Below are 24,137 nucleotides of genomic sequence, written 5' to 3' on the forward strand. Positions count from 1 at the left end.
GGGAGGGGAGCGGGTCAGACCCACGGGGCCGCGTCAGCAACACACAGCCACACTCCACACACACGCCCATGCCCCCCCCCCATATCCTGCCTTCCACAGTGCATTCCACCCCCCACTGGGGACCTGGGGTGGGTGGGTTGGGTCAGACCCAGTCCTGTTGGTTTGAAAAATAAAAGGAAATCTTATACTTCAATATTTCAGTCGCTAAAAAATGTTTTAAAAAGCTATGTACATGGGCAGGGGCTGGGGGCCCTGTCCCGGGGTAGAGAGCAGCAGGGTAAGATAGGGAGCGGAGGGCAGGGCAGCAGCCCTGCCCCTTCCAGCCTGCCCCCTCCCCATTCCAACCCCAGTTCGACTCTGCCTCTTTTACCTTCATTCAAGTTTGGGAAAAAGCAAAAAGTTGCACGCGACACACAGATACACACACAGACTCTGCAAGCCCAGGTAGGCACCTCCAGAGCCTCCTTGGCTCCAGGGGATGGGGCTGGGGGGAGGGGAGGGGGCAGGTGTGGTGGAGGTGTGTTGGGGGCAGGGGTAAGAGCAGGGTGCTGGGCCGCCACCCCCAGCCACCTTAGGTTGCTTGCGGCATTGCTCTGAGCCTGTTTGCTAGGCTGTAACACAGGCAGTCCCTGCAGCCTCCCCTGCCCCAGCCCCCAGGCTCAGGCCCTGAGGAGGATGCAGAAAGGCGCTTTTGGAGGCCTGGAAGCACTGTGGGATGGGTGGGGGTGGGGAGGGGTCCTGGGAACCCCCTGGAGTCACAGCAGAGGCTGAGGAAGGACTTCTGCCAGGCAGGCCCCTGCCCCATGCCAGGACTAGTGAGGAACAGTGCTTGGGGTGAGGGAAGTGGGGAGCCTAGTGTGGAAGAAGGAAACCAGGGCCTGCCCCACCACCACCTGCCCAACCCGCCCGGAAGGGGCACGGACTGGGGAGGGGGGGCCCAGGAGCATGCAGCGCCCCCCGTGGGGCCTGGGGAGGGCCAGAGAGTAGTTCCTGACCAAGGTGTGTGTGACAGGACATGGGGGTGGGGTGGGGAAGTGTGATGGCCCCCCACCTCGCCCCCATGGCTGGCTGGCTGGAAGCCGAGCTCTGCGCCCATCACGTCTGGCTCCCTCTTGCCCAAGTTGCTGATGCAGGCAGTGTAAGGTCACCCTCCGAGTGAGCAGCTTCAGCTTGGGCATCCAGTTCTGGTGCATGACCCAGAGCACTGGGGCACGTGCCAGCCGTGATGGCGTTCCTCTCACTCTCCTTGAAGTTCCGGCAGTGGTACTTGAGGATGTGGAGGGTGCAGCTGTCCAGTGGTTTGCCGGTGCCACAGTGTGGGCCAGTGTGTTCCCGTCAAAGGAGAAGGCGAGGAGCGGCCGCAGCAAGACTTCGTGCCAGTTTCCTGAGCTGTGCCCTCATGATGTACACCTTGGTGCCTGTCACCAGCTCCAGCTTCTGGGAGGGGTCGCCCTCGTCCTAGAACTTGCCGTGACAACGGGTGCCAATCTGGGAGCGACACCAATCTTGCCGCACCCAGATCCGATTGTGGGTTCCGGAAGGGCCTCAACCTTCTTGGCTATCGGGCCCACGTTCATTGCGCTGTGCACGATGTACCTGTTGCAGATCTGCAGGCACTGCTCATCCGAGCCTTCCTTCCCTGCGTCCTCCTCCTCTGTGGTAGGAGCTGGGCTGTCGCTGATGTAGGCACTCCAGGTGCTGGGGCTCACAGGCTCCAATGAGCTGAGCCCGCTCCCAATGCCCGCCGTGGCCGCCACCGCCCTGCTGCCTGGCTGCCTGGCCCACCCTCGCGGCCACGGCCACCCCTGTGGGCTGCTTGGCCGCCACCACTGGGGCCTGCTGCAGGGGCTGCGGGTTGGCCGCCACATCCATCACGTAGAATGTGGCCATCTTGCGGCTACCACCGCCGCTGCCCCTGGCCTCCTTGGGGCCAGCGTCCCACAACCGCTTGGCCATGGGCGTGCACTGCACCGAGTCCGACTCCTGCTGCTCCATCCTGACCCAAGACAGGAGGGCAGCAGGGAGGTGCAGGCCGGCCAGCCGGAAGTCTGTGCCACGGGGCTCTGCGGCTTGGACGAGGGTGCCCATTGGCTTGCAGGCCCTGGGAGTCACCGCTCCAGGAGCTCACCTTCAGGAAGAACTCGGTGCCTTTCTCCAGGATCTCCTGGATCTGCAGGAAGCCCGCCCTGTGTGTGAGCAGGAACTAGTCCCCCACATTCCTGCTTAGCCACCCCCTGTAGCAGAAGCTCAGGGTCTGCTGGAACGACTCCAGCTGCATGGCTGCCGACAGTTCCACCACCGCACTGTGGCTGCTGTTGAACAGGTCCCGGGAGTAGAAGCTGCTGGCGGCCAGCACAGCCCGGTGGGCCTCGAAGGCCTGACCCCTGACCACACATCCCAATACAGGCCCTGCAGCTGTTCAAGGAGGCACTCCAAGATGCCGTTGTCGAAGTTGAGGATCTCCACCTGGAGGCTCTGCGCTACCACAGCAGCTGCGCTATGGCCACACTCCAAGGCCTCCACGGCCTCTCATGCAGCTGCAGCAGCTGCGGCGGCCACTCATTATTAAATTTGATTTTTTAAAAAAATGATGTATTAAACAAGTCTAGTACCTGCTAACACTAACCGATAGAATAAATAAGGGGGGAGAGTGATCCAACATGGGAAGTGAGATACTCAGCAGACTCATAGAATGGCAGATGTCCTAAATAGCACTCTGGCCTCAGAATCAGCCCTAAAGGCATTCGGATCTGGCTGAAAAGCCCATGAGAGTATTTCAGGCATGGAAAGCCAAGACACTCTGGTAAAAGATCTCTGTGAGTGAGATCTCAGTGGAAAGAACAGGTCTTCAAAGAATGAGGTACCTTTCTCTGAAGGGAGGAGAGAACCTCCACTTTGACTATGACCTTGTCTAAACAAGATAAGAATCGGAGAACTCAGAGGGCTTCCATAGCCTTGGAAACTCATGCCTGGAGCATAGGGAGATTACTGATGCCATAGACAGGAGTGTCAATTGGTAAAGTCAACAACAGGAGTCACTGTGCACTTACCCCTCATGTAGGATCACTGTCCTTAATGTGCTGTGCATTGAGATTTAATGCTATAACGAGTACTCAAACAATATATTTCACTTTGTGTTTCTATGGGGATGCAAACTGTTGAAATCTTTACTTAATGTATACTAAACTGATCCTCTGTAAAAAAAAAAAAAAAAAAAAAAAAAAAAGAAAGAAAGAAATTTTCAACTCCCAACTTGACTCTCACTGGGATTAAACATGACAATAGGTCTGATCTGATTTCATCATCATTTAAAAAAAAATCATCTATTATTTTTCACTTTATGTTTCTGTGTGGGAGCAAACTGTTGAAATCCTTACTTAATGTATACTAAGCTGATCTTCTGTATATTAAGAGAATCGAAAATGAATCTTGATGTGAATGGAAGGGGAGAGGGAGTGGGAAAGGGGAGGGTTGTGGGTGGGAGGGACAGTATGGGGGGGAAGCCATTGTAATCCATAACCTTTACTTTGGAAATTTATATTCATTATATAAAAGTTAAAAAAATGATGTATTAATGAGTAAATTATGTGCTAATACAGAACTAGAAAATATTTGAGTTGTTTCAAATATGATAAATATGTATCTATAATGCATTATAGAAAATTATACTGTATCTTACATGATAGTTTCCATCCTAATTCTGGGTATCTTTTGGACAGGAATCAATGTCTTTATGGATCTAACTTAAGAAAGCCAAAAAACTACAATTCTGGCCAAGAGAGTAAAGACTACGTCACACAGTCTAGCACTGAAGATCTCCAACACTTGCTTAAGGAGAGATATTTGACTTCTACTGATGATGAAATTAGTGACTGTCTAACAGACGAGATCATCATCACGGGAAGCTCAGCAAGTTAGAGAGGCCAGGGACGGATCCCAGCTGTGTGAACCCAGCACTAAGAGGACAGTGTGGCAGATGGAGCTCTTAGAGCCAATCACACAGTTCAAAAGTCAGCCAGCCAACCAATCATGCTCATCTCACTGAGATTTCAGTAGAGAGAAAACAGAAAAGGCCAGGGCAGGATGAAAGGACTTTAAGCGGGACTCAGTCACAGGCAGATGGTGGACTATCTGAAGCTGAGGAAGCCAAAGGTCAGACAGCTGAACTTGATACTAAAGGGTTCATTTATATACTTCTATAGTCCAGAAGTACAGCCTGATACTTTTAAAACTAGTATATTAATTGTCACATTCATCTTATCAAATGCAAAGGAAAAATGAGACAGTAAATTTCTGAATCTGTTTCAAATCTGTATAACACATATTAGTGAAAGACTTCTAGCAAAGAATTATTCTAATATTCAATATAAAAGAGTATATACTTTTACACCATTTTAAAAGTACGATTTTAAAAATACTATGCAAATAGAAGAAGGAATATCTAATTAATGGAAATATGAGAAGTGTAAATTAAGTATATCCACATCAGACTGTAAAGTATGGCACCAGATATGGGTAAGCTACAATGTTAGGAGTGCAGGTGCCAAGAACAACAGGATAAACACTGATGTTATCTATAATTACCTCATTTTTAGCTTAAAACACAGGTAATGAAGGAACTCAGAGTCTCTAAAAGTAAAGTGAATTAGGACCTACCCTTAAAGCTGCTTATCTTCAAGCAGACAGCAAAGAAGACTTCAACCACAAAGGAGTAGGGCAGAAAAGTGAGATCAGTGACAGTCCCACTACAGTGGCACCAGATAGACAGCAAGGCTCCTATAACCAGACCTGCATGTGCAGACAGATACAAACTTGCCCTAACACCAGGTGAAGAACTTCACCCTAGTAAGAACAGACAACTCCTTCTGCCTGCATCACCTTCAGCCTCCTATGGGCTTGGCACACAACTACAACATAATGCCAACTTACTCTCAAAATGGACAGCCAAGAGATTTCCCCCATCCCTTGTTCCCTGACCACAGGCAAACAAGGAGCAAGGTCCATCCATCAGGGAGTAGGGCAATCAAGTGAGCACAGAACTGCATCACAGATCTGGTAAAACCATCGCTTGGCAGATATTAACAGTCCCAAGGTCAGTGCTTGTAGACAGAGGACCAGTCCTTGTCCCAAGTGGGGACCCACAGCCCCAGTTAATTAGAATTATATCCAGGCCAACACCACATGTGGTTGGTTGTAGTGGTCTCAGCTGGCAAGTCCATGTCAGCAGTTGGCAGATCATGACAAATTGGCACTTGACCATACCGGATTCTGCAGGCTATATTTGCAGGCTGTAGGGTTTAGGTTTGATCTAGCATTGTAGCATAGGAGGCTACAATACTGCTCATTCCATTCCTCCCTCAATCCGCAACTCCAGGCAGTACAACACAGATAGAGCAATTGGGGTTAAAAAAAAAAAGCAGATGAATATCAAGACATTGAATGGAAACATGGGCTGGCACTCCAGAACTCCTGAATCTTTGCTGGACTTAGGGCTTTTGTGACAGCAAACATATCCCTGCCTACATGAGCACCTGAGCAATCACTTCAGACCTCAGGGCAGCATTCCTGCACCCTCAGGCACAGTGGACTGAGGGATGGCACCCTTGTGGCCCTGGGCCCTGCCATATGAGCTGCTACCAAGAACCATGCATTTCTCCTAGGACTCAGAAGAGTACCCTATGTCTCAATATCCATGTAGGAACACTGAAGTATGAAAAGTCAAGGCAGTAATACACCTCCAAAGGAACAAAATAATGCTTGAGTAACAAATTCCAAAGGAAAAGAGACTTAAAAATACCTAATATTCAAAGTAATGATTACTAGGATGCTCAAAGAGATACAAGAGAAAACATACTCTGAGATGAACAACAGCCAGAAAACAATTCATGGCTTTAATGAGAAATTCAGCAAAGACATAGAGATCTTGAAAAAGAGTCAAACAGAAATCTTGAAAATAGAGAATTCAGTGTTTAATAAAAAGTACAGCCAAAAGCCTCAACAACAGACTAGACCAAGCAGAAGAAAAAAAAATCTATCTGAAATTCAAGACATCTTTTGGAATAAACCAGACCCCCCCACCAAAAAAAAAAAAGGATATAAAATGGAGATAGCCTTTGAACTGTGCAGAAACATGCAAATTCTGGGGATTCCTAACTGTGAATATAAAAAGAAAAGAAAAGAAAAGAAAAGAAAAGAAAAGAAAAGAAAAGAAAAGAAAAGAAAAGAAAAGAGGAAGAGCAAGGAAAAAAAGAAGTTATCAAACATACAACCTAACAGTGTATCTCAAGGACCTAGAAAAACAAGAATAAACCAAACCAAATGTTAGTACAATGAAAGAATTGATAAAGATCTGGGGTTGGTATTGTGATCCCATTGGCTAAGCTACAGCTTGGGAAGCCTGCACCACATACTGGACTGCAAGTTCCAGTCTCAGCTATTCCACTTTATTAAAAGATTTCTTTATTTGAGAGGTAGAGCTACAGAGAGTGGGGAGATGGAGAGAAAGTTCTTTCATTTGCTGGTTCAATCCCCAAATGGTCATAATGGGCAGCACTAGGATGTTCTGAAGCCAGGAGCCAAGAGTTTCTTCTGGGTCTCCCACACACACACATGGGACTAAGCACTTAGGCCATCTCCCACTGCTTTCTCAGGCCATAGCAGAAAGCTGGATTGGAAGAGGAGCAGCCTGGATCCAAAGCAGCAGTCATAATGAGATGCCAGTGCCACAGGCAGAGACTTAACCTGCTATGCTACAGTGCTAGCCCCAGTCATTCCACTTTTAATCTAGCTCCATGCTAATGCACCTTGAACAACAGGTGTTTACCCAAGTACTTAAGCCTCTGCCACCCATGTGTAAAACCAGGATGGAGTTCTTGCCTCCTAGCTTTGGCCTGACCCAGACCACCTGGATGTTGTGGTCCTCAGCAAATGGAAGATCAAGATCTCTCTCTCTCTCGCTCTCTCTCTCTCTCTCCTTCTCTTCTACTCTGGCACTCTGCCTTTCAAATAAATAAATCACTTTTTAATTGTTTTTTTATTTATTTATTTTATTTACTTGAACAGCAGAGTTATACAGAGAGGAGGGAGAGACAGAAAGAGATATCTTTCATCTGCTGGTTCACTCCCGAAATGACCATAAAGGACTAGGGTTGGGCCAGACCAAAGTCAGGAGCCTGGATCTTTTTCTGGGTCTTCCACATGGATTCTGGGGTCCAAGCACTTTGGTCTTCTTCCACTGCTCTCCCAGGTGCATTAGCAGGGAGCTAGATTGGAAGTGGGGCAGCCAGGACTTGAACTGTTGCCTATACAGAATGCTGGCATTGCAGGTAGAAGATCAGAGCCAAAACGAATGAAAAGAAATTTCAAAAAATATATACAAAATTCAATGAAATGTAACTTGGATTTTGAAGACAATTTCCATATGGAAGACTAAGAAGAAGCTCCTGGCTTTGGACTGGCCTAGGGCCACCTGGGGAGTGAACCAGTGGATAGATCTTGGTCACTCTCCCTCTCTCCCCCTCTCCAGTAACTCTTTCTAAAAATAAATAATTAAAAACATTTAAAAAATAAAGTTATAATTGACAAAACCATAGTCAACAGCAACCGAATAGGGAAAAGCTAACAGTATTTCCTCTAAGATCTGGAATCAGACAAGGATGTTCACTCTTGACCATTCATATTCAATATAGAATGAAAAGTTTTAGCCAGTGCCATTATGCAATAGAACAAAATAAAAGACACATAAGTAGGAAAGGAAGAAGTTGAAGTATCCCTATTTGCAGATGATGTAACTCTTTATACAGAGTAATGTAGACTCCACCAAGAGACTAAAAGAACTGATAAATGAACTCAGTGAAGATGCAGGAAAATTGAGACCTAAAAATCAGCAGTATTTTTATCATCAAAAATGAGCTCATCAAGAACGATCCTATTCACAATAGTTATAGAAAAATGAAATATCTTGAAATAAGCTTTAATTTTTAAAAATTTATTTGAGAGAAAGACAGAGGCAGGCAGCTCCCATTTGCTAGTTCAATCTCTAAATGTCCACAACAGAAAGGGTTAGGTCCAGCCTAAAATCCAAAAACTCAACCAAGGTCCCAGAAATGGAAGGCAAATTACTCGAGTCATTACCATTCCCTCTGAGGGTCTGGATTAGCAGGAAGCTGAGTAAGTAGTGAAATCAGGTATTGAACTCAGGCACTCCAAATGGGACATGAGAGTCTTGACAGTTTAACTGTGAGGGCAAGATCTGTCCTCCCATCACCCAGAATAAATTTAACCAAGGATGTGAAAGGCATCTACAATAAAAACTGTAAAGCACTGGTGAAAGAATCTTCTCTGTATGCAGATTAGAAAAATTAATACTAGTAGAAGTCCATATTACCTGAAACAATTCACAGCTTCAATGTAATTACCACCAAAATAATAAAGATATTTTTCTCAGAACTAGAAAAACCAATCCTGAAGTTCATATAGAAGCACTTTAAAAGAACCCAAATAGATAAAGATATCTTTAACAAAAAAGTTGGATGCAGCACAACATCAGATTTCAAGACATATTATAGAGTTACTGTAATCAAAATAGTATGGTATCAGCATAAAAACAGACATACAGACTATTGGAACAGAATAGAGACCTCAAAAATTAATCTACATACCTACAGCCAATTGCTCTTTGATAAATCTGCCTAAAACTCATGCCAGAGAGAGGACAGTCTCTTCCATAAATGGTGCTGGGAAACCTAAACCTAAATATCCGTACCCACAGGGCCAGCATTGTGGCTTTGCAGGTAAAGCCATCACCTGCAGTGCCAGCATCCTATATGGGCACTGGTTCTAGTCCTGGCTACTGCACTTTTGATCCAGCTCTCTCCTGTGGCCTGGGAAAGCAGTAGAAGATGGCCCAAGTTCTTGGGCCCCTGCACCCATGTGGGAGACCTGGAAGAAGCTCCTGGCTCCTGGCTCCTGGCTTTGAATCGGTGCAGCTCTGGCCATTGTGGACATCTGGAGAGTGAACCAGCAGATGAAAGGCCTCTCTCTCCCTCTGCCTCTGCCTCTATAACTCTGCATTTCAAGTAAAAATAAATATTTAAAATAAAATATCCATACCCAGAATCCAAAATTTCATCCTGTGACTCTCACCCTAATCTAAAATCAACTTACAATGGACAAGAGATATAAATGTAATAGTTGAAATTATGAAACCACTGGAGGAAAACATAGGGGAAACACTGGCAAACGTTAAATTTTTTTTAAGAAGACCCTAAGAGCATGAAGAGGAAAGGAGAAATAGACAAATGTGATCATCCCAAACTAAGAAGCTTCTGTACAGCAAAAGAAACAAATTGCAGCTGACAGAAAACAGTTAAAGTTGTGCATCCAACAAAGGATTTTGACTCAGAACATATTCAGAACCCCAAACATCACAAAAACCCAAACAATCCTGTTAACAAACAGGTGATCTGAATAGATATTTCTCTGGAGAGAAACAAAAAAAGAAAACAAAAGCATGAAGAAATGTTCAATATCTCTAGCTATCAGGGGCATGTAAATCAAAATCACAATGAGGTTGGGAAGGGTATGTGGCGAGAGAGAATGGAGGGAGACAGGGTAACAGGCACCACATACAGGCAGAAGGCACTGGCGCCAGTGTTCACAGCACAGTGCTCCTGTTCCACTGCAGCTCACAATAATGTATTACGTACCACACAAAGAACCGGGAGAGAGCAACTAGTAGCTACCAGAACACAGAAAAGCTAAGGACATGGAAAAGCTATTTCCTGGTTTGATTGATGTAGGCTTTGTATATATACTGAAATACTGTACCATAAAAATATTACATGCTAATCAACAATATTTTAATAGAATAATTATAAAAAGAAATTTTATCAAGGTAGTCTCTGACTCGGTGATATAGAGAACATAACATGCTGAGAAAGGGAAGCAAGTTTGGAAGCTCTCTTCAATATAAGAAATTAGACCACCACTATGTGAAACCAATTGCCTTTTACTGTCTTTCCTTCGAAGGGGTACAATAATAAATTGTAAAGATATTATAATAATTCTTGTATAATTATTATATATTATCAATATTATATCAACCATATTAACTATATTATATTAATATACATAGTTATGATTATATTAACATAATTATACAATAAATGTTATATAATTATGTTAATATATAATATTAATGTGATTATATATTATATTTATATTTGCGCATATATTTATATATATTATATGATTATGTTGATAGGAGGTATATATTATATTTTATATATATATTATATTATATGATTATGTAGATAGGAGGTACCTTTCTCTGCAGGGAGGAGAGAACCTCCGCTTTGACTATGACCTTGTCTAAACAAGATAAGAGTTGGAGAACTCAAGGGGCTTCCATAGCCTTGGAAACTCATGACTGGTGCATAGGGAGATTACTGATGCCATAGACAGGAGTGTCAATTGGTAAAGTCAACAACAGGAGTCACTGTGCACTTATTCCTCATGTAGGATCTCTGTCCTTAATGTGCTGTGCATTGAGACTTAATGCTATAACGAGTACTCAAACAGTATATTTCATTTTGTGTTTCTATGGGGGTGCAAACTGTTGAAATCTTTACTTAATGTATACTAAACTGATCTTCTATAAAAAAAAAAGAAGAAATTATCAATTCCCAACTTGACTCTCACTGGGATTAAACATGACAATAGGTCTGCTCTGATTTCATCATCATTTAAAAAAAATCATCTATTATTTTTCACTTTATGTCTCTGTGTGGGAGCAAACTGTTGAAATCTTTACTTAATGTATGCTAAACTGATCTTCTGTATATAAAGAGAATCGAAAATGAAAAAAAAGACAAGTAAATAACTGCCTAACTAATATCATTTTAAAATAAAATAATAAATGCTATATAATTATGTTAATATATAATATAATATTAATGTAATTATAATTATACATTATATTCATATTATATGATTATGTTGATATAATTGTGTTATATAATATGATTAATTATGATTATTATAATTAAATATAATATAATATAAAGCATTCCTTTTATTCTAAAATTAAAGTTCTTTTGAGATATGAAATATAGTATTTCTTCAGAGTAAAACACCTGTCAGAAAGTATGAATACCTTTTTTTTTTAACTCTTATTTAATGAATATAAATTTCCAAAGTACGATTTATGGGTTACAATGGCTTCCCCCCCATTCCGTCCCTCCCACCCACAGCCCTCCCCTTTCCCACTCCCTCTCCCCTTCCATTCACATCAAGATTCATTTTTGATTCTCTTAATATACAGAAGATCAGCTTAGTATACATTAAGTAAGGATTTCAACAGTTTGCTCCCACACAGAAACATAAAGTGAGGAATAATAGATGATTTTTTTTCAATGATGATGAAATCAGATCAGACCTATTGTCATGTTTAATCCCAGTGAGAGTCAAGTTGGGAGTTGATAATTTTTTTTTTTTACAGAGGATCAGTTTAGTATGCATTAAGTAAAGATTTCAACAGTTTGCACCCCCATAGAAACACAAAGTGAAATATATTGTTTGAGTACTCGTTATAGCATTAAATCTCAATGCACAGCACATTAAGGACAGAGATCCTACATGAGGAGTAAGTGCACAGTGACTCCTGTTGTTGACTTTACCAATTGACACTCCTGTCTATGGCATCAGTAATCTCCCTATGCTCCAGGCATGAGTTCCCAAGGCTATGGAAGCCCCTTGAGTTCTCCGACTCTTATCTTGTTTAGACAAGGTCATAGTCAAAGTGGAGGTTCTCTCCTCCCTTCAGAGAAAGGTACCTCCTTCTTTGAATACCCTTTTTTTTAAAAAATAACAGGATTTACAAATATGTCTTAAGAATTAAGTCTCCAGTCACCCTACTAAATCAATTGTAGGATTTATTATCTAAAGACACAGAGAAGTATTCATGATTTTCTTGCATTCAGGAACTTTTTATTTTCTTAAATTCAGCATCAGGGTCCCTAGCTAAATTATTATAATAGTACATTGGCTAAGACTTATAATTGAATATCATTAGTTTTTATTATTTTGTGTGTCTCTTAAAGTCAACAGCACATTTACAGATTATTATTTCAAAATTATCCAATTGTTAAAATCCAAAGGATAATACATTTTTTCCTAACAGCACAACTTGGGAAAATATACTCATCAATGATGCCCAGTGAAATTAAATAAAAAAAAAAAAAATAGAGTAAACTTGGTGAACAACTACCATATATAAGAACCTAGAGAAGAGTTAAATATAATTTAAATTTTATTTTAAAGCAAGATACAATTATTTTCATTCTATCCTAATCCATTTCTGCAATGCCAAGATGATGTTTGAAAATTAAGGAGTATTTTGAGTTTCTCAGAGAATGCCAAATAATTGGTCTGAGTTCAATCTAACTAAATTGCCTAATAAGCTAATTTTACTATGGCTTTTTGGCTAAATAAACAGAACTAAAATCTATCAATAAATGAGACAAAAATTAAGTTATTTTTTATACTGGGAAGTATGACATTATATTTTAAAGATCTTAAAAACATTACATGAATCAAAAACCAAACTGACTTACTAGGAACTTTTGTAGAAAGTTATAATCTAATCAAAAAGTATTTAGAAACATAGGGTAATAAAAGAAAAGTTTGAAAATGTTCACCTTCAATTTATTTCATAGGTCACTGTTATACCATCTAATAAGATAATTAAAAGCATGCAAGCAGCTGGTACTGCAGCTAGACAGATTAATGTAATAGTCTGTAGTCCTATGTGCTGGCAAGGGCTCATCTCTTTTGGTGAGGAGAAGGTCAGTTGCCCTTGGGAAGAGAAGGGAGAATGGAGAAACAGTATTTTTTCCACCATGTGGCCATGTGTGCTACATTCACTAAGTTGTTTAACTGCAGCACATACAGGAAACTCTCTTGCTTCACATCCGGCAGTGTTCTCTCACATGTAACTTGACAAAAAACATGTAGCATTTGTCTGTAAAACCTGTAAGATGTATTTCATAAAACTAATAATATATTCTCAATACTAAAACATCACTGCAAATTAGTTGGAAGCCAAATAATTAAATTTAAACCAACACTTCCAAAGCAAGATGTGGCCTAAAACCATTCAGGCATCATATAACCCCGTACAAGTGTCTCAGGAGTTAAACCCAGTTGTTTTCTACCTTCTGAATCAATGAAGAAAAACACAAAGAAATACAAATCATAGTAAAACCTCATAGGCCATAAAAATAAATCTGTGAGTACTAGACATATGAAGGTATAGTTGGGGTCCATGGATTTTAAATTTCATGATTTATTTGTTGTAGTTCCAGATATCACCTCTAAACTTACACTAATAGTAACATATATTTGCTTTTTATCAAGTACATAAATTTGCTATATAAAGAAAACTTGAAATAATATATCAGAGATTTAGAGTTTTAATAAAAGCTACAGGTTAAGCTAATTCTTAGCTGTCTTTCAGGTAATAAAGCTATTTTTCTATAAGTCATACTGCTTGTCTTTTCTTGTTGGCATTTCTAGCCTACTACACTATAAAAATTTCATATAATATCAAATTGTTAATGATAACAATGATGATGATGATGGAACCAACTAACACAAAAATAATCATTATTTAGTATTTACCAAGTGAACATTATCCCATAAACCCCTCATGCCAACTCTATTTTATTATCCCCACTTCCAAAGTGAGGAAATGGATATAAAGACTGTCCAAAGTCTTCAAAGTATTTTAAGCAACACATTATGTTTAGATATTATTTTCAAACAATGACAAACTATGCATCCTTAAAACTAACAATCTAATGCTACATTATAAAAATAACGAAAAAAACCAGTCATTTCCATAACCAAAACAAGACAGAATTAAAAAATTAATAAAACTTCAACATATGCTGAAAAAGGGTGAATGTGTTAGAGGGTGAACATCAAGGAATAAAGCTTTCTGTTTGCATGGGGTTAGTGCAAACAAATGCATAATATGATGGCTTTGCATTTATATTTTCGAAAGCTTTATTTTACATATTTTACCCCAGTATTTAAAAAAGTTGTGGGAGGGAAGCAGATCAGACAATATAATGCTCTTTTTACAGATGAGAAACTAAAGCAAATCTTTACCCTGGACATAAGCTCTAGTATGTCAGTGGTAGGCTTAAGGTCTGAGCTGTCTGATTATAAAGAAAGATTAGGATCTGTGGCAGTTTAAATAGCTTTTACACAAAATGACTTCCAAATATTGGAAAATTTATGTTTTTTCTAATAACCTGTTACTAGTTTAAAAGAGCTATAATGGAACAGAAAAATAATTTTCATTTTCTAGAGCAAATTTTACTAATAATACTGTTGCTATTTTAATATGATCCTGCTACATTTTTCTAGGCTTTGTCTGTTAACATTATTAAGAGAATATACACCAGCACTGTGCTTCTATGAATTCTACATTTAACCCAATGTCAAATTAACAAGTAAGCTCATTAAATTGTAAGAGCTACTGACTACTGCCTAGAAAAATATTAATTTCACACCTTAAACACTATCATACTATTTAATAGTAGTGTTGGCCTACCAACTATTAAAAGACTGCTTTTACATAGTGTACTTTATTACCTGAACTTTTTATCCTGCCTTTTTATTACAACAATAAACTAATATGCTAACATTACAACAATGAAAAGCATTTATTAAAAATATTTAGTGAATAACATTAGTATTTATTGTGCAAAGTTACCTTAGGAAATTTTCAAAACATAATCATAACTCAGTAATACTAAGATATTTTAATCTTTAAATATTAAAGGACAAAATAAACTAAAAGATAACATTATATCTTCACAATACAACATTTCTCTTTATATTGTCTGTTATTTATTATAATTAAACTACAAATGAAACTGTAAGATAGAATTCACCAGCAAAATTTATACACATATGAAGACATTTTTCTGCTCCTGAAATTCATGCTCTCCCTGCATTTTGACTTGGTGATTTTTATTATATTTACCCTTCTTAGAAGTATTGCCATCAGATAGTTCACATATTATCACATTAACATTCCTCAGTCACATGTTAAATCATATAACTATCTTTTTTTGCTTGTTGTGATCAGCTATGACTGGTTCAGATACGGGAATCTATTTATTAACATGTCAAATTCTAGCTTTATATTACCCTTTAGGACTAAAAGTAGGATTTGGATAAATACAGCAGTTATAAAATAGGACGGGAATAGTGAAAATACCACAACAGTATAGGTGCGTCACCACTGTGATGCTGCCCTTCCAGAATTCCACAGGTATATAAGGCTTTTGTAGTGTCTGTGACACTTGAACGACTGACTATTTACACTGATTCTGAGTGGTAGAAAATAAGGATGTCAAGTGTTTCAATTATCATCTCATTTCTGGAATTCATAAACAAATTGTAAAAATGTTCTCATTTGCCACATTCTGAAGTACTTCCTATATACAAGGCACCATTCTACACTTTAAAGCCAGCCTGGGATCTGAGGAAACAAATGACACAGTCCCAGGAAGGGAGATGGAATATGGATATAAGTAAGAACACAAACTACCCAAGTGCAAATTCTCTATATTTACTATAGAAAAGATGATAGAGTTTAATATTCAAATGAGTTTCAAGGTACACAATGATTCTCACATATATTTTATAGAGCTGTTAGACAAGCAGCAGAACTAATGCACCCTAGGGACAATTAACTCAAAGTTTTTCTTCCAAAATATAACATGGTCCTCTACAATGCTAAAATGTACTGATATTGAATCCACACTTTCTTTTCATAAAAAAAAAGTCAAGATCTTATACAACTTGGTTCAGGATATAAATTCTCAAATAATACTGAAAATACTTTATGCTTTGTTGTTCCTGGGTTTTCTTGTTATAAAGGCCCAAAATTCATAAGCATTTACTAAAGAAAAATTCAAGTTATGAAATAAATTGTGACAAAAAATAAATAAAATACATATTTCTTTACTACTGAATCCTTTCAAATAATTACTATTTGAATTTTAACTGCCCTGTTCGCTGAAGAGCCTTAAAAGGGCATTAAAAAATATCACTTAATTCAATCACATTTACATTTTAACCATTCTTAGGTACTCCAAAAGAAGTCTTTAGTACTTAACAGATATATGGGAAAAACAAAAACAAATTATAATAAAGGTTAATACTACATGTACATTTGTTCCATAGGATAGGAGAGAAATTGATATCTGATGTAAGCTCATTACATTTCCCATTGTTACTCATTATTTCTGCAGATAATCACATATCACAATAATATTTACATATTATCACATTTTAAAAGCATAAGTCATAATTCCTTGCTATTCTAAGATTAGAATTCTCTAAGATACTGAATCTTATATATTATCTTATAATATACGACTCTGTATTTATCACCTACCTATAAAATTAAAAGTCCTTTCAGAGTCTAAAGTAGAACTTGAAATTCCTGGAAAAAAAATGTTAAAAACCACACTAAAATAATGGAGATTGCAAAGCAACATTTCAGTTAAGAAACAGCTGTGTAACAGTTCTATGCAGTATATTAGCCAAAAAAAATATACACCCTTGCTCCTCCCCTAAATTATCTTCTGTACTCAAAAGTCTTTTAGGAAAAATACTCATCTTGATGCCAAAATATAAACCAACAGCATTTCTAAATTGTATAATAATGCTATCAATATAATTACTAATAAAAATAAATAGAGTATAATACAGGTTTTTTTCTTACGAATTTATATATTTCAACTTAAAGTCTGTAGAATTAAAACACATTTACTAAAGAAACTTAAAATGCTAATCAATTCCAATATAAATATACATTCTTATTGATATAAATATGATTTAATTCTCATGATATATATTTCAAAGTTTAGTTATGAAAAAATAGTTCTCCATGATTAAATTGATTATTTGTTCTTCAAAAAAGTTATAAAAATGACAGAAAAACTTAAAATGCATAAACCATTTAGTTACATGTTAGCAGTTTCATAAAAGGGAATTTTTTGTTGATGACCAAGTCACCATGCTAACACAACTGGGACAGCCAAAGGAAAAAATCAGGCAGTGAATAGACCAGGAAGGTTTTCCAGTTCCCCATGATCTATTCATTCTTTGAATGTTTTTAAAAAGTGGAAAGGTCATTTTGATGCATTTTCCCATTCTTGTTTTTAAAGAACAACAGATCCCAAACCCTACAAATAGCTTGTATTGAATTTTACATTTGAATTAAAGATTGTTAAACATGAAACAAACAAACAAAAAAAAAACAGAAGAACATTAAACAAAACAAAAAGGGTAAACTAACAGTGTGAAATGTTGTCAAAGGTATGAGACAGCCCGAATTATCTTACAATGTTGGTGAGAGGTTAAAACAGTTCACACATTTTGGAAAAGGATCTGGCAGCTTCTAAAAATGTAAATCCATATATTCTGTAAAATTTACTAATTATATTCTCTAGTATGTATTTCAGATAGAGTTAGAAAATTACAAAAGGCTTACACAATTGTACTTAGAAGTTTTGTTGTTAATAGCCAAAACTGGAAAGAGTCCAAGTTCTGGGAATATTACTAAGCAGTAACAATAAACTCTGCAATGAACATGGAAAAATCTGAAAAATAAGATAATCAGACAGAAAAAGCTATACTCTATATCACTCCATTCATATGAAACTATACATAAAAGAAAAAATTGTCATAGCAGTTGTTGGCAGTGAGATGAGCAAAGGTAAGGATGAATGAGAATAATCCAAAGAGAACATTCTGGGATAGTGGTAATCTCCAATATTTTATAAAGAAAAGTAAGAACCAATGACCAAGCAGGGCTTTTCCCAGGAATCCAACATTGGTTTAGGATTAGGAAAATGAACAATGTAATTCAACACATTAACAGTATAAACAAGAGAAATTGTATAATAAAAGCCTATGATCAAACCAATAGATGTATCAGAATTATATGTACATATGGATAAATTTAATATGGGAAACACCTGTATACTGAAAACTAAGATGTTGCTGATAGTTCAGGAAAATTAAAATATTTTATCATGCTCACAATTTACAGCCTTGATATTTATGAATTGGAAATTCTTTTTGAGAGAGAGAGAAATTCCAAGTGCTGGTTCACTCCCCACATGGCCACATTGACAAGAGCTAGGCCAATTTGAAGCCAGGAGCCAGGAGTTTCTTCAGGGTTTCTCACATGAGTGCAGGAGCCCAAGGACTTGGGTAATCTTCTACTGCTTTCCAAGGCCATAGCAGAGAGCTGGATCAGAAATGGAGCATCCAGGACCTGAACTGGCACCCATATGGGATGTCAGCCCTGTAGGCTTTACTAGCTTCGCCACAGTGCCGGCTCCCTCAGGATGTCGATTTATTTTTGTCTGACAAGCTAAATCTAAGATTTATATAAACACAGAAAAGATAAAGAAAAAACTGTTTGAAAGTAAACAAAGCCAGTTAATTTACCCTACCTGATTTCAATACTTATAAAAATATACCATCATCAGATCTATAAAGAATAGATATGAGAATATCCATATAGGTTTAACAGTACCAAATAAAAGTCCAGAATTGTATCTACACATATATGGTCAAATGAATTTCAACAAGAGTCAAATATATTTTTGTGTCAACTAAGGACAGACTGCATACAAAAAAGTAGTTCCAAAAGGTTACAAGGGAGCTCAAAAATGTTATCACTGAGTTATGTTGTAGTGTCATAGCCACTGTAACATCTTGGTGCGACACATTACGGAAATATTTGTGGTCATGCTGATGCAAATGAACTTGCTGTGCTGATAGTCCTATTCAAAGTACAGCAGTACAATTTCCACTACCTAACACTCGATAGAAAATGATGCTTCTAAAGTATGTGTGTTGCATACTCTACTTTTTGTCACTATTTTGGAATATACTCCTTTTGTATATTTAGAAACATTAATTGCATAACTTGACTCAGGCAAGGTCTCAAAGAGGTTTTACAAAAGAAGGTAACAGTTGCATGCCTATAACTGTCCTTGAAGACCTTCCAGTGGAACAAGAGGTAGAGTTGGAAGATGACATTTGATGATAACTCTGTGTAGGTCTAAACTATTTATATCTTAATTTTTAACAAAAATGTTTTAAAGGTAGGAAGAAATAAATTTTAGAAATGGAAAAAACAGAATAAATATACAATATTTTATATATTTGCATAATGTATTTAAATTTCATGTAGCCTAAGTGTATAGTGCTTACAAATACTATGTGGTGCACAGTAATATTCTAAACCTTCACTCACCGTTCAGACAACATTTGATCATGCAAGTTATTTTTTCATGTATGTACTTTTATTGAATTTTTTAATGTTACAGAGTTCTTGCACCGTGAAACCATACCTGAGAATCCAAAGAAGAAATAGTACCATGGACAGCCTCATCCACGCAAACCATATAGTAATGAAAACTTGATTCATGAACATTTTGATAAATTCACAATCCTATAAAAATTTATAATGAGTTGGAATTTAAATCTGCTGCAGATATTTATATTTCTAATAGAGTAAATAAAACTTCCACATATTCATCAGTTTATTTCTCAATCATAGAATCCCCCAACAAAATTTTGCTGGAAAAAATGCATACATCTCAGAGAAAATATGTGGCTCAAGTCCAAGATATTATTGGTTAAGCTTTTTGGTTCCCAAATGATGTCCTCAGTTTAGCCAAGAATTCCTTGTTTCCTGTTTCATTATCCAACCCAACTCTGGCTGGCTCAGCTACTCACCCACACAGGCGGGAAGGCAGGTGGGCCACAACCTCAGAACACAGCAACTTTATTGCCCAGAGTGGCTGGCAGGTCCTGTCAGGAGTTCCTATAACCTTACTAGGAGTCCACTCCTGTGCTGACACTTTCATCAAGACTGGACTCTGGTGAGGCAAGTGCTCTCATATGAGCACAGTTTCATTCACTCATTTGCTTCACTCTTGTCAGCAGCAAGTCTGAAACTCCTGAACTTAGTGAAAGAATTTATTATAGAGAAACCCAGACTGCAACAAATGGTCACACAACACTTTGAAATATTTCTCTTGAACCAATGATATAAAATCAGAAAATGGCCAGACTATCTCCTTTGGTGGAAAGAAACTTCAGTAATCCTCGGTAGCTTCCTCTAGTCCCTGTCAAGGAGTAAAAACTACTGGATGTCTTAAGCTGTAATTACTAAAACAGAAGTGCTAATAACTGAGCACCAAAAAGGAAACCTGTTAAAGAGAAATTAACACTAGGAGAAACGGTGACTTGATCAGCCCTCACCCTGTTGATGAGCAACTTAATATGTTATCCCTCTTAGTATTTTTTTTGTTTGTTCTACTTAATACTTTTGGTTGAATACTGTAATCAATACACAATTCTTCTTAAGTGCTGAAACTTAACTGAAAAGTGATCACTGTTAAATATAAGAGTGGGAATAAGAGAGGGAAGAGATGTGCAATTCGGGACATGCTCAAGCTGACTTACCTCAAACGGTAGAGTTAGAAACATACCAGGGGATTCCAATTCAATCCCATCAAGGTGGCATGTACCAATGCCATCTCACTAGTACCAGTGATCAATTTCTGTTCACAATTGATCATAATGATAGGACTAAGAACCAAAGGGATCACATAAACAAGAATAGTGTCTGCTAATACTAGCTGATAGAATAAAAAAGGGAGAGAACGATCCAACATGTGAAGTGAGATACACAGCAGACCCATAGAATGGCAGATGTCCTAAACAGCACTCTGGCCTCAGAATCAGCCCTTAATGCATGCGGATCCGGCTGAAAAGCCCATGAGAGTATTTCAGGCATGGAAAGCCAAGACACTCTGGGAAAAAAAAAAAACTAAATGAAAGATCTCCACGAGTGAGATCCCAGTGGAAAGAACGGGTCATCAAATAAGGAGGTACCTTTCTCTGATGGGAGCAGAGAACTTCCACTTTGACCATGGCCTTGTCTAAATATGATCAGAGTCAGTGAACTCAGGGGGCTTCCATAGCCTTGGCAGCTCATGACAAGAGCCTAGGGTGATTACTGAGGCCATAAACAAGAGTGTCAATTTGTTAAGTCAACAACAGGAGTCACTGTGCACTTACTCCTCATGTAGGATCTTTGTCCTTAGTGTGCTATACATTGAGATTTAATGCTATAACTAGTACTCAAACAGTATTTTTCACTTTATGTTTCTGTGTGGGAGCCAAATGTTGAAATCTTTACTTAATGTATGTTAAACTCATCTTCTGTATATAAAGAGAATCGAAAATGAATCTTGATGTGAATGGAAGGGGAGAGAGAGTGGGAAAGGGGAGGGTTGCGGGTGGTAGGGACGTTATGGGGGGGAAGCCATTGTAATCCATAACCTTTACTTTCGAAATTTATATTCATTAAATAAAAGTTGAAAAAAAAATAAATAAAACAGAAGTGCTACATCACCCTCTCAAAATGAACAACATATAGACACACCAAAAGGTGGATAATGGAACCCTCTTAGAAAATCACTGCATCTGTAGGATGTCCAACGCCTTAAAAATCTGAGCAGAGGTACATAAGGATTTCTTACCAGAGATCAAGGAAGATTCATGAAACCTAAATGGTCATAGGTGAAGCTTTGCTCCTGTTGCTTTCAATGTGTAAGGACAGCTCAGTGGCTCCCCTCCTGAGCAGAAGCCACACTCTCTCCCTAGCAGTGTACAGGGCAACTCAGACCTGATTAGAAGAAGCTTCAGCAGCACCTGAAGACAGCCTCCAGCATCCACTGCCTGTATCACAGGTGATTGGGTTCCACTCTAGGGACTACCAAATCATGACACATTTCACAGTTCTAATGCACACTGCAGGTTATTTACTTAACCAAGCAACAAGCTTGTCGCTCCCCCATTCGCGGAGGAACGACACAGGACCCTGCGCTATACTTTTGTCTGTTCGGCCCTTCTCGGGTTTGCTGCTGGTTCTTCCCGGGTTGGCTGCCAACCCTTCCACCTCCGTGGAAGGGCGGTGCCCCCTGCCACTTTCCCCACTTCCGCGGGGGAGCGGTACACCACCGGCCGGCTCTCTCGGGGGCTGCTCAGATGTTCTTCAGGTGTTCCCCTTAGATGTTCCTGGTGCATGTTGTCTCTCTCCTCCTTTATAGTCCTCTTCCACCAATCCCAACTCTGCTACCCACACGCCGAGTACACTGCTCTCCTCCAATCAGGAGCAGGATCAGCTCCTGCAGGTTATTGGTCGAACTGGAGGCACCTGTGTAGAAGTTGTTTACTCCTCTCCCAGCGCCATATTGTGGGAGAGCAGATGCATAGAATAAGTCTTAATTCCAGTAACTTAGTCTAGTCCGAGTTGCTCCCCACACAAGCTCTGTCAAAGAACTTACTCCAAGTCAAAGCAAAAAAGGCCTTCATGGGGAAAACAAGAAAAGCACTATGCAAATAAAAAAGTTACTAAAAGAAGCAAAATTATTCTCACCCCCACCCTCTTTCCCATTTTGTGACTCAAGTTTGGTTGCTAATTTGTGGTTACCTTAGAATATAACTCAAAGTTTCAATGATGACACACAGCCCTGCACAGATGATCCAAACACAGCAGGCCTTTTGAGTGTGGCATGTTCCAGGAAGTGTCATGTGGCCACAGCATACTACACAGAGTATTGCTTTTGGGTGGGGAACAGGCCAGGTTAATTAAGGTCACTTAAATCTTCATCTTTCACAACAGATCAGAGCCCAGATGGCTGACTCTGCAGGATTTCTGATAGGAATTCAGCAGGGCTGGTTTCAGTGTTCACATCAAAGCCCAATAACACACAATCCAGAAGTTGTGATCCACACAAAGTCCACAATGAGGGCAGCAAATCTGAGGTGGTCAACCCTGATGAAGGCTCAGTATCTGAACATAAAAAGATTTTGAAATGACCAGTAGCTGTGGGTTTTGGGTTTGCAGAGTAACTATGGAAGAGCATTCCTGAACCTAGCTCACACATTTATGGAACAATGAAAATCCCCCTGAATCCAACACAAAGAGCAACTGTGGCACTTGAATTTCCAGAGGGCAATAGGGCCGGGTCCCTTTTTGTATCAGGCACTGCAGATCCAGCAGACATCAAGTGATAAATGGCTGTTCATGGCAGTCAGTTGTGGTCTGGTTACCTTAGAAGGGTTGGCCAAGAACACCCCTTAATTGCCCTGTGTGTGGCTTCTTCTCTGAGTTTCAAGCCCAGCACACTGGTTCCCTAGGTGAAGTTTGAGGGCCTGATGTTTTGAAGCCTTACCTCTACCTCTATGTTTGTGTCTTATTACTTCAAAATCTTCTCCATTTCTTTATCCTTCTTGCTTTCTACATGCTTGGCAGTGGACTGCAGGGACAGGAACGGTGTATCCCTGTGTATCTCCGGAGGCCCTTGTGGCATCTTCCTGATTGTGGTTAGCCTGGCTCCAGGTGGCCTATACACACACCACTGTCATCGCTGGTTCTGGAGTTTATGTAGCAATTACTGGAGCAGGGGGTGCTTGTGCTGTAGTGGTTTTACTCCATGGAGCTGAAGATTTTTCTATACTACTATCACCACCTCCACCTTCTTCCCAGTTATCACCTGGATCTTCTTTTCACTATCATCTTCTTTTCACTTATCTGCATCGCCTGAACTCGGAGGCCACTGTAATCCACCTCTTTTTGCTCAAACTCTTTACATTCCTTTCCACACTTTGTCATGGCCTTGGTGGTGGCCCCAGGGTCTGCGGCACAGCTGTCTCCTGGCCAGGCACCCATGCCTGCCCCACTGCCCACAGCGCCCTCTGAGGGCACTGCTGCTCCTGCCAGTGCTCCCCGCCTGGCTGCTCTGCTCCTTCTTCTTGTCCCTTTTGGCAAAGAAGTTGTCCAGGCTCAGCTCCTCATCTCAGCCACAGCCTGGCCTCCCTGCTGCCCCTGGCCCAGATGGGTGGTGTCCACAGCAGGTGTGGCTCAGGGGGCTCCAAGCAAGGGCTCAAGGTTGGCTCTGTGTTCACAGGGCCAGATGCAAAGCCACCCCAGCCCAGTGGGGTCGCCAAGGCACGGG

The 24,137-nt window shown here is 39.7% G+C and overlaps 1 long non-coding RNA gene and 2 pseudogenes across 1 annotated transcript in view; all 3 read right to left on the bottom strand.

Annotated features, from left to right (window-relative positions):
- LOC100343880 (nucleus accumbens-associated protein 1 pseudogene) lies at positions 1-19,508 on the bottom strand (annotated as a pseudogene).
- LOC103346421 (ras GTPase-activating protein 4B) overlaps positions 1-24,137 on the bottom strand; it is a 121,123-nt gene that overhangs the window by 79,904 nt on the left and 17,082 nt on the right. The gene's annotated exons all lie outside the window — the stretch shown is intronic.
- Positions 16,953-24,137, bottom strand: part of LOC127489612 (protein CDV3 homolog pseudogene) — a 15,429-nt pseudogene continuing 8,244 nt past the window's right edge.

The sequence above is a fragment of the Oryctolagus cuniculus genome, chromosome 3 (assembly GCF_964237555.1).
Source record: "Oryctolagus cuniculus chromosome 3, mOryCun1.1, whole genome shotgun sequence".
Lineage (NCBI taxonomy): Eukaryota > Metazoa > Chordata > Mammalia > Lagomorpha > Leporidae > Oryctolagus > Oryctolagus cuniculus.